At 34.2% G+C, this 7,777-nt stretch overlaps 1 long non-coding RNA gene across 4 annotated transcripts; it reads right to left on the minus strand.

Moving 5' to 3' along the window:
• Positions 1-2,250: 2,250 nt before the first annotated feature.
• Positions 2,251-7,777, minus strand: LOC130051074 (uncharacterized). Of its 4 annotated transcripts, none has more exons than XR_008799496.1 (7): positions 7,214-7,777; positions 6,053-6,154; positions 5,417-5,537; positions 4,552-4,768; positions 3,077-3,247; positions 2,629-2,834; positions 2,251-2,519 (listed from the first exon to the last, which is right to left on the minus strand). It is a non-coding gene; the product is annotated as an uncharacterized LOC130051074 (long non-coding RNA). The 4 variants fall into 4 exon arrangements; XR_008799498.1 differs by having other exon boundaries at positions 3,077-3,273; XR_008799499.1 differs by having other exon boundaries at positions 7,108-7,777.

Below are 7,777 nucleotides of genomic sequence, written 5' to 3' on the forward strand. Positions count from 1 at the left end.
TCAAGTACTTCTTAAATTGTAATTTTGTTCGATATCTGGAATTGTGATGTCCGTTTATTGGTGTTTCATGTCCTGGCACGTCTCTCCACGATGATACCTTTCATATGTCGTGTTCATGGGACGACGTTCGTGACTATATGTGACTCTGTGATGTGATTTTCCTGTTCGTGGATTTTCTGGGATGCGCTGTTTGTCCGTGACATTTTGTGTTATGAACATCTTTTAGACTGCTAGAGTGTTAATGGTTTCATAGAATAAAGTTTTATTATACAGTAAATCATAGGTGTAAAGCATGCATTGATTTGCAAAATGCATACGATTGTAATGTATAGTGCAGCAGGTTAAACTTGTCAGAATTTGAACATTCTTCCAAATCATGGGGGGGGGGAGCTTGTTGTGATTTGGGAGGAAATTTTAGAAATTGCGGTCTGACTCGGGGTCCTCTGGTATTGTACAAGTACGTGCTAGTTTATCTGTTCCTTTTACCTGCGAACTCCCAAGGCGAACGTACGTGTTTCTTGAAGCTCAGCACTGTAGTTATAGCATTCGTCTAATTTGTGTAAATTGTTTGTTATTCATCAATTACTATCCTGTGTTTATAAGTTTTTGTGTGGTGTTCAGTTTTTAAAACAATCTTTATTATTAAACACATGTATGTGCGTTCGTATGACATTTATTTCTACAACAAACCCCTGTTAATCAAAACCGTTAATTAGAAAAGTTTTTATGCTTAATAATGGGTTTTTTTAAATGATGAATTCCAACTATTATTTTCATCTGCCTTTTTATTTATTGGGTCAGCATCGGTAATGAGAGTGCGGCTTGAATCGAATCTGGAAAGTTAATTTGAAACTAGGAAAATGGAGGGAATGTTGTAGATGTTCTCTCCCTGTTTTACCTTCAACATTTTCTGAATTTCCGTTCTAATATATATATTAAAAAGCATGAAAATATGGTTTGAACAACAACAAAAAATATTCTGTTTTCCTACCGTGTAGACTGAAGGCACGACCAATCGTAACCGAGGCAGATTTCTTCATAATCAGATGGTGCTTCCTCGAGTGGTCCAGAAGTCGAAAGCCTAGTATTAATCTGGCAACAAAAACTTTAATCCAATGACTGACAGATCTGTAGGGGTTAAAGGGATAACAACCCCCTTTTCATTTGAATGAAAAAGGTCATTATTTCCCATTATTTTGGGGTTGTCGATCTCTGTTCCCTTCCTTTGGCATGAAAGGTACAAACTTTGGGAGTAATACCCCCTCTCCCCCATCAACATTAGTACCGTATAAATTTTACATTATGACCCCTGGGTCGAGGCCTCTGCTGATGGATTGTTAGTCCCCGAGGGTCTCTACAGCCTAGTAGCTAAGTACTTCGTTACGAGCTTGAAAATACGGATGTATATTTAATTGCTTTATAAAATTTAGAACTTCATTTCAAAATTAAGGATTATCCCCCTCATGCATAGCTCTTATTCTTAGACGAATTTGACTCCACTTTTTTTGGGAACGCTTTTTTGTTATTTCGGATTTTTATAATTATTTGTCGAAATGCGCATCTGGTGCATCAAAATAGGTACCGTATAAGTTTTACAGAATTACATACAAATTGTCTTCCTTATGCTGATAATAATAAATTATAATAGTTCGTTCGCCGAAATATTGCGAAAATTAATCACAATACAAACTTAAATCTAAGCCCCGAATTAAAAAAAAGTCTAGTTAATTAGTTAGGTAGTCACATGGTACGTTGACGTCACATACGCCCTTCTTCGATCAACTGATTGTGAAAGTAGTGTGGGATATTAAAAACTCGGCTTTTAAGGGCCTAATTTATTCACCATGGGCAACATTTAAATTGATGTTGACACAAATTCCGCGTTTTATATTTTTTTTGCCACTAGTGTATACAAATAACGATGTATATACCAAAATATACCGAGGAAAGCGAGAATGAAATATCGGCAATGTTGCGAGTAAATAATTTTTATAGGGCTTGAAGCTTTGGTGTTTTCCGTCGCGTTGCATATATCTCAGTCATATCTCAGTGGTGATTAAAAATCCAAACTATAAACAGGCGTTCAAGATTTCTATTAGCCGTGGCTTACTACTTCGAGTTTCATCTTTTCAAAACATTGGATAAATGAAAAAATCACAAATAAAACATGCATGATGGGTAAGTCCATGAGGAAACAAAGTTGGTAGTTAATAAATGAAAGTTTCAACCAATAATTTCGACTCCGCCATGCCTAAATAAAATATTTTATTCAAACAAAACGTAATTTTCTCGTCAGTTCACCACAGATTATTACAACACGTATGTTATCGTTTATTTACGATGACAGACAGTATATTGTGTATCATCACTTAGTTATCACATGTATACACTCATCAACATATTGATAGAAATTAAATTCAATATCTGCATCTTAAATCGAGTGTACACAATTCTGTGTCCGTCCTGTTGGTTGGTTTCCTGTGGAATTTTTGTGGATCTGATTATGGACGATACACCTCCTGTAATGTATTGCAACAGTCAATGTATTGATTTTAAAACTACTCATTGATGTATTCAATAAAATGAAACGATGTATGGTTCTATGATATCTACAATCATAAATTGTACCGTGATCCGGGTTAGAATAGGTCCTCAGTATTCCTGCTTGTCGTAAGAGGCGACTAAATGGGGCGGTCCTTCGGATAAGACAACAAAACCCGAGGCCCTGTGTCACAGCAGGTGTGGCAGAATAAAGACCCCCTGCTCAAAGGTTGTAAGCTCCAATCATAGGCCTACATTTTGAAGCCCTTCACCGGCATTGGTGACGTCTCCATCTGAGTAAGAAATTCTCAAGATGGACATAAAACAATTTACAATCAATCAATTGTCATGCAGATATTTAGTAAATGAGTTTACTGTGTTTGAACTGATCAGGTGTTTCCTCCGTATATTTTTGATTAGCATTGCTAATGGTTTACAATGATATGGTGATTGTTATTTTTCTGGTCATTTAGAACGAACGAGTTCTGAACGAAAATCCATGAGCAATTGAAAGAGACGAACTGAGGCTAAATACCATAAGAAAGTTTTGTCATCCTGTGGCACTTTTCACTTGAAATAGTTTCAGTTCACCATAGGGAATGCGGGTTCTGCATCAACCACATCATTTGAGATTGGGGTGAAAAACTCTACTATGAATACTTCTGAATCCTACTAGTTGCGGAGGTACTGATGAGTTGTTATCATCCTTTGAAATATCAGTGTTAGCATGTGCTTTTAAAAATAAAAATGATATAAATCACATTAAATACGGACAAAATATACAAGTGTGGCTAAAATCTAAGTTCCGTGCAATAAGTGACACCTGCACAATCATCAACACCGTTGTTTAAATGTTTTAGACTTGCATAATCTGGAAAAAACTCAAATGCATTTTTTTTAAATTCCAGTAGGATTTCTTACATGGATTCTACGAAAATGAAAATGGGTGATGCCAAAACTCAGACCGGATAATGGACGGCTTGTGATGGTAGGTTGTCATAAAAAACCTTAAATCCACAAAAAACAACAAAAGAAATAAATAGACAGATTAAGAAAAAAGAATAAACCTACAAAAACCTAAGTCCGAAAAAGACTAGAATTAGAATTCAATTTTTCAAAGTTTAATACTTTTTTTTCTGGCCACCAACTCGACAAAAGATTTAAAAGCCCATCCAATTAAAACGACCCCCCCCCCCTTGCTTAACTAGATCTATAAAGATAAATCATGTCCTCAACAATTTTTCTCCAAGCAGAGGTTTTTTAAAACGAAAATGTGTTTGATTAAGCTAGATATTCTTAAGATAATTGAAATTGAAATCTGATTATACTTCAAATACTTGATATACATAATCATATATCATATAAAATTTAAAGCAAACGGATGTGGTGTTTGTAAATGTAAAGCCTCTGTGATCGATTTATGCAAAGTGAAAGTTCATGCATGTACCGATATCCTGCAAATGTGTTAAACCCAAAAGAAATACCGCGTTTTAGCAAACCCAACTAAACTAAGCCAACTTTTAAAATTTAAATTACATGGTGGATTCATTGAACACTTTCTGACAAACCAAGCCATTGATGTATTGCAGACTGATAACAAATGCATGTGGTTCTCTGACATTCAGAAGTTTTTCTGTCATATTTGGGATTGGGCTGTAATGAGCTGATTTCAAAAAACTGATGTGCTCATAATGGACCTACACGTTTCTGATCTTAATTGATATTAATTCAGATGATGTTGTCTTGCATCCATAATATCAATTAAAACAATTGAATTAAATTTGATATTTCAAACGTAAAGATCTAAAATCAACTACAAATTGGATTCAATTAAAATGTTTTAAAAATATTTTTCATATCTAAAGCCTTTGCGATCTTCTTAAGAAGTTACCCTATTCATGTTTGTCACATTTAGTAGTAAATAACAACAAGCAATATGTAACGGAAAAAAGCAAGTATCATATAGATATGCACTATGTCTTCCGTAGCTACGGAGACTGGAAAGCTTACATTGTCATTCCTCGGAATGATAAGTGGTTAACGGATAAGAGTAACAGAGTGAGACATTAGTCCATCACAGTCTAAGCTCTCCCTCCAACCGAAGCCAATACTAAATCAATGTACAGCCGAGTGAACTGGAGTGGCAGTCGTGGTATGTCCAGTGGGCAGGGCGCAAATCATCAAATGGCGATATTGCTCCTTCTCTTACTGTTGATATAATGCTTATCTGTAACAAAGAAGGAACAATTTGGAGCAGTCAACATAGCACTACACTTCATTTTTTCACTGTACCATCTCATTTCCCTGTATTAGAAGCCTTGTGTTAAAATCAACATTATTGTGGTCTCATAGTTAAAATAATATGGATTTAATACTGCTCTTTATGTTATAGAACTGTTCAGCAAGATGAGTGAGGTGTTGTTGTGAATACCACATAGATGTACGAAATAAATGATGAATTCCAGATGAGGAAAGGAATTTTTGTGAATTTGCATACATACACATTAAATTGTTATTTACAATACTTAAATATTGACCATGTATCGTATATATAATATGGGTTGTATATTAAGATTTGACATTAATTGCATGCAAAGATGAAGTCACAAGCCTTGTAGTTATGTTCTGTATTTGGAGTTTACTTTTTGAATGTTTAATAACATCAAATATAACGCGAGAAAATTTCAGACAAATAATTCATAATCAGAAAAGTAGTGGCGAAATATAAAGGAAACTCGAGAAATAATTATATTCTTTGACTCTAACATGTTTTAAGATAGTCTCTAATTCAAATCCTCAGCATTTCGCCAGTTTCATATAAAATCTTAAAATTTAAAACATCCATTTTCCCTCCATAAGTTGGTGCTCGATTTACCTCGTGCTATCCAGTATTCATCATTTATACACCCTTCTCAACATATTGTCCTTGAAATATATTTGGGGATGGTGTAACCAGCAGAATTTGAAGTGATTCCATATCTTCCAAACAGGTTATGCTATAAGTAAATCAGTATAGAATTATGTCTGACAACACATCGATTGATTTTGATAACCAGTAGATTGATATCTTAGAACCATAAATAGGGTGGTATATTATTTTAAAAATGTTAATACTATACTTTTCATTATTTTTGAATGGCATTACATACTCGTATTTTTGGTTCAAATAAAAATTGAAACTTTGTAACAACACAATTTCTTAAATCCTGAAAAGTGGAATGTATTTTAACAGGAAAAAAAAACATACGACGGTATTTTTACGTATAGGTTAATGCCCGAGTACCTATCCATTCCATAAAAGTAATGAAGTAATGGGACCGAGGCCTCGAAGGGTACATTGCTTGTAAGGATTGAACAGTACGATACTCGTACCCACTTAAATTGACCCACTTAAATTTCAATATCTTATAGAAGACAGATAATTTCTTTTATGCATTATGAATATACATCTTAATATTATATAAGCAATGACGCTGTATATTTTTTTCATATAGAACATCTGTTTAATTACTTCAACAGATGTCATCAACGCCAGCGGCGTAGTGGATAGAGCTTCTGAATTATGTGCGGAATGTAGAATGCTCGAATCCCATCTGTGTGTCTGGATTTTAATCTGAAATGAAAATGTTCACGATATTTTGGTAAAATGTAAAAGCTCCATAGTGATAAAGAGGTATTGAAATTTGTACATACAGAAAATGATAAAAATCGACTCAACAGAACAATGTTATGTAGTTGTCTGAAAATCTGTATAATATGATGACATTACAGGTGGATTTTAAACTAAAATACTTGTACTTAAAGGCATGAATTAGTATTATGCTTTATCAAAATGAAAGAACAAGGTACGGTTGTATACATAAAAAGGCCCAAAAAATTTCTCTCTATAAAATGTGTCTGGAATTAACCTTAATCAGCGCTTTAAGAAAGTAAAATAAATGTCAGGTATACTATGTCAACAAAATCAGAATGATAGTCGTAAATGGATAGCATTATGACATCATGAATAAGACATTTCCCGCCTTTTTCGCAAAATAAGGCTGAAAACTGTCAAATGTCATACAAATTATTGCTCAGGAAAAGATGTGCGCATTTGTCGAGCAAAATGAAAATGATATATATTGTGTATTATTTTGAGATGAAAAACATGCTTCAATATGAATTTGCTCCACGCATGCGCTGTATGTTTTCTAAAAGGAAAATCACCTGAATTTGTGGATATTTTCATTGAAAATGGCATTTTTGCAATTTTATGCCAACTTCAAGCTCTCGTCATATGGCACAAATCATTTTGCTGATCAAACTGAGTGAATTTTGGGTTTGCTAAACTATTCCTTAATTGAATGCCAGGATTTGAGCTCCAAGTGAAATCATCAATATTTTGGGCCAGATGACTGTAGAAACTGTACCACAATATAAATGACTAGAAATAGCTTATACATTCACTTTCATACAGTTGTATTATTTCTGAATTGATTGGCTTCCCAGATGAATATAAAATTGAGAATAAGACAAACGCGGACTACTGGAAACATCAGAAGTAGGATCAGATGCGTATGAGGATACCTGCCGTGTGTCTTATATCTTGACCATGTAAGCAAAGCAATCCATAGGCAAAATCAGTATATCAAGAACGGTGTAACAAACGGTAAGAAAAACCGGCAACCCTAACCCGCCCGTCAGTATCTGACACCGATCCAAAGAAAAAACCCACAGCAGACCACGCCATTGTTTACCCAACAGTCACATCTTCTTTTCTGATGTCCTGAAATGTTCAAATACGATAATAGAAATAAATAATAAAATAATATTTAAAACTTACCGTATTACATGTTTGTGATTATTGTCGTCATTGTAATAAGTGTAATAAACATGAAAATAATGTGATTTTTTATTCGATCCCTCATCTCTCCAAACGTACAAATTACGCGCACAGCGAGTACACGAATAACTTGTATAGACGATGTAAAGGCATGCCTTATACACACCGAGTACACTTATAACTAAAGTAAAAGTGGAACTTGAACATACGAAGTAAACGTATACGATGTATATACCGAGAAAACGTATGACATCATAAACACATACCGAGTAAAATTATACCTTATAGACACCAAACAAAAGGTGAACTTGTACATAACAAGTAAACGTGTAACTTTTTACATAGTTACGTTAAGGATGTTTTGCTTTATAGTAGTTTATTCCATAGAGAGAGAAAATAGTTTTACTCACCAGC

Source organism: Ostrea edulis, chromosome 10 (assembly GCF_947568905.1).
Source record: "Ostrea edulis chromosome 10, xbOstEdul1.1, whole genome shotgun sequence".
NCBI lineage: Eukaryota > Metazoa > Mollusca > Bivalvia > Ostreida > Ostreidae > Ostrea > Ostrea edulis.